This window comes from Etheostoma spectabile, chromosome 23 (assembly GCF_008692095.1).
Source record: "Etheostoma spectabile isolate EspeVRDwgs_2016 chromosome 23, UIUC_Espe_1.0, whole genome shotgun sequence".
Lineage (NCBI taxonomy): Eukaryota > Metazoa > Chordata > Actinopteri > Perciformes > Percidae > Etheostoma > Etheostoma spectabile.
Window position 1 is genome coordinate 16,631,912 of NC_045755.1, and position 4,127 is coordinate 16,636,038.

Below are 4,127 nucleotides of genomic sequence, written 5' to 3' on the forward strand. Positions count from 1 at the left end.
TGTGTGTGTGTGTGTGTGTGTGTGTGTGTGTGGCTTGGCTGTAGTCATAGGACACTATAATGTGATTGTGACTGGAAAAGTCAGGTCATACAGAGCGGGAGTAGGAAGATGATGATGAGGAGGTGTAGTGTCTGCCGACAGATGTCAGGGCATGTCACATTTACGATGACAAAGATTATGGAAAAGGGGGAGAAAACTCACATTTGAAAGATCAGATAAAATTAGGAGAAACTGGAAAGAGTAAAAAGACTTTTTTTCTGTGTTGTTGTTTTGCAACAGTTCTTTTTTTGCCCTCAAATAGTGTGTTGTTAAATGTTCTACTAGAGATCGGAGTTGCCATTTTAACACAAGTAATCAATTTTCCTGTGTGGTTCATATTTTGTACAGTATGCTTGAACACTGGTCACGATATTTTAGTTTGTGAGCAATTTGTGTTTGTCTACATTTGTGAGCGGGACCTGGCTGAATGTGGCTCTACAGCTGATGGGATCCATGGCATTAGTGACAGGCTGGGGTAAGCACACTCCCACGGGTCCCACGACCACAAGGGTTAGGTCGAGCTCCAGATCAACGGCTGCTCCTCAGGCACAGCTTGGCCATGGTGACAGCAGTACAGTCCGAGGAGACAGCCATTCCCCTACAGAAAAGAGAAAAAAAACATGCCGTATTTAGAAGTTCTATCTATAGTATGATAGCGTGGAGTCCTAACCCAGGGCTTGCTTTCTTTGTCATTTAATGAGAAGTAATACTTTAATCGAATCACTACATAGCCATCCCTGCTGTTTGTCATTTCCTCTTTGTCATTCCTTATCTATCGTTATCCCCAGATTTAACTGAATTTAACTAGTCAATCTCTCTTCCTTCCAATCCCTCCCTCCTTTCATGCATGCTTACGTACAGTACAACTATTAAACAAAAAGACCCGAGGGCTGGAGGCTGAACAAAAGCTTCTTTGTTCTTAATAACATTTTTTTTTTCTTATTCTATCATTTACAAACATGAAAGAAGTGAAGGTTGCTAGATTTTGGAGCTTCAAATAGCCATTGTCCATTTAATTCTATTGTCTCACACTGAAACAATCCATGAAAGCCAACACGTGGCTCTAGTCTTTTCAAACGCAAAACTAATTCAGTTGGATTTCAGTTCCATTTTGACTTCATTTTCCCACCACCTTTTAGATCCTTTATTCTCCCACAAGGTCCATTAAATCCCATTCACCTCCACTGCACCTTTTTTGTTCCGTGGAAGAGGGATTTGTACTGCACATCCCATTGTAAACCTGAACAATCTGCTCACCTTCCATATTGTTGCCATTGTTTGCATTAAATGTACGTTTAAAGTCGTTTATAGAAGCATATTTAAATAATTCTTTATAAGGACAACTGAATCATTTCCTTGCAAAATATTGGGCCCACTGGCATTGTCATTTGCTTTAACAACTACTGTGCGTACTGCATGTGTGTGTCCATGGTGTATATGTATCCAGCTGTGAGATCTTCCATTGCATCAATAGTTAACGAGCGTCTCTAGCACTCATTCTCACGGCCCATTCACACAGTGTTTGTTTATCTAGCGACTGAAAAGCCTTCTGTGACACGTACAGTACTGTGGTGTACTGTACCATTATGAAGCTTAACCACAGCTCAGCCGGAGGTGGATTTGGATCTAGGCAAATTTTGACCTTCACACAACCTTGCAGTGTTACAGTGGGTGTTTGGTTAGTTATTAAGGGGTGGCAACATTTGAGAGTAATGACTTGCCTCATTATATTTATAAGGAGACAGAGAGAGAGAGAGAGAGAAACATAAAACTGTTATTAAATCTGTTGAATTTGTTCCCCAAAAAGAATATTATTTGTACATGCTTTACTTGTATGAGGGTGTTGGTGTGTGCAATACTTCTGACCGGATCACTCCATCCGTTGACATTACAATTTTCTTTGCCCAGAGCGTCAATCGGCTCCTTTCGGTCCACTGGATACAGTGTGCTCTCTCCGTGACTCATTGCCTCATCCACTCTGATTGGCTGGCTTTTCCACTCCAGGGAAAGACAGGGCGGAGAGAGGTTGGCCTCTCACGAGCAGGGATCAGCCGTTCTTTTTACACAACATCCCGCTGAATGCACATTCCCAATGTGTTGGAATGAATGTTAAAACACAGGCATGAACTTCAGGTAGAAAGGACAGGAAATGCTTTTAATTGCTAGAAGACTCACTTTTGTGTTACAAATGCAACTGGCTGCGTAAGACACAAATGTGAGCAAAACAAGTTACTGAGATCATTCTCCTCAAAATTGGCAATATTCCATGGTACCCCAACCTCAGTCATGTTTTATATCCATCTTAGGGATGTATTCAGGTTGCCAGCACCCCCATCCCTTTGCAGATGACGCTGTCACATGTGACAGCTCTGAAGCAAACAGGGCGTGGAGCTCCCTGCCTGCTGAGACTCTGGCTTGTTTGTCTATTACAGACAGACCCGGCTGATACGATGCCCATGCTGCTCCACCCAGTAACCCAGCCAGCAAAAATCATATTTTTTTCCCCCTCTGTTGGAAGAGCCTCTGTGCTTTGGCCATGCAGCGCTGATTCAGGACCACAGACAGCGCTCCTGCACAGAGGGAAAGACACAAGGCAGAGGAGGGTGACATTTCAGCACCACCTCTTGTGGACAGCACCAGTAGTCCATATAGCCGAGGATCAGGCAGAAATCTAGACTTCAGGAAGGACGGCAAATATAATGAGACATACTGCACGTGCATGGTGTCAAAGCAGATATATTATGGAGGATATTGTCTTGTTGGTAAATAATATTCATATAGTTATTATATTAAATGCATAGGGAACTGACAGTTTTTACACATTTTGGTTGTAGAAGGCTCTCTAGCTAAGGATCAGTCACAACAGTGTGTGAATATTTATTAGCTTTAATCTATTTGTGTTTACTAACCTGTACTGACTGTTACTTAAGTCCACATTGCTTAGCACTTAACCAGGTAGCCTGGGTAAATAATTACAACAGTTGGCACATTGGTAGAGCTAACAAACAAGGTGTGTGCTTCTTTGCCACAGTGCGTTTGTAGTTCCCTTAAGCATTCTTTGTTTGCTTGCGCAGTTATTTTAGCAGCTTAAATTTGAGTTAATGAACGTTTATGTATAACATTCTTACATATTTAGAAAAATATAACATATTAGGGTGAGAATGATAAAGTCCTGGACTTATTTCAACTGTTGTCCCAGGTGTTCCAGGCAGAGAAAGACGTTCAATCTGTAGATATAGATATATTAGATTAATTAGAAAAGAAGGAAAGAATATTAGATGTAAATCATGCAAACACACAAAGAATAACACTTTTTTGAGAAAGCAGACATGGTAAAAGGTATCAAAAACCTAAAAAACAAATTGCATCATAAAAAAATATTGATGAAACATATTTTTGTAACTTGAAGATTCAAATATTATAGCCTCGGTACCATTCCATTGTGTCCTCGTATTCGTGGCTAATAATTGTGACTATAAACTTCTATGTCTACAATCTAGATATTTAAGGTTTAGGTACCTATTACACTGGCAATGTCTAGGAAGCTATGGACTCATTTCTATTCTCTTATTCTCATATTTATGTCAGCCATGTGAAATGAATATTATATTTTTGCGTCTAGGCTCTGTTCTCGTCACAAAGGAAAGCAGAGCGAGTGGGAGTGAGGGGAATGTGATGATACGAATTTCCTAAAACTAGATGTAGTTGTTTGTTACATTTGTGATTTATCCTTATATCTTATAACTGCTATATTTCAGTTAAACCACCACTACCTAATGGGAACTTTACATAAAAAACGCACCCCTTGGGCTCTTTCACTCAGCATTTGATGACATTGCAGATTGGCATATTAGTTCTCTTGGTGCACGACTACAAATCTGTAGCTTTTCCTTGCTGAGCATTAGTGCTTCATACCTAAGACAAACACTATCTCCCATAGCAACATGCTTCACACTACAAATCAATGTGATTAATCTGCTTTGACTGTAATAAAGGGGATGTATGCGTCAGTTATGGCTTGGCTGATCCGTTTTATTGATTTTAATGCATGCTATGTATATGTACAGTATATATATATATATATATAT

General features: G+C 40.1%; 1 protein-coding gene across 4 annotated transcripts in view; it reads left to right on the forward strand.

The window, feature by feature from the left end:
• Positions 1-4,127, forward strand: part of syt1a (synaptotagmin Ia) — a 186,634-nt gene that overhangs the window by 94,840 nt on the left and 87,667 nt on the right. The window lies entirely within an intron of this gene.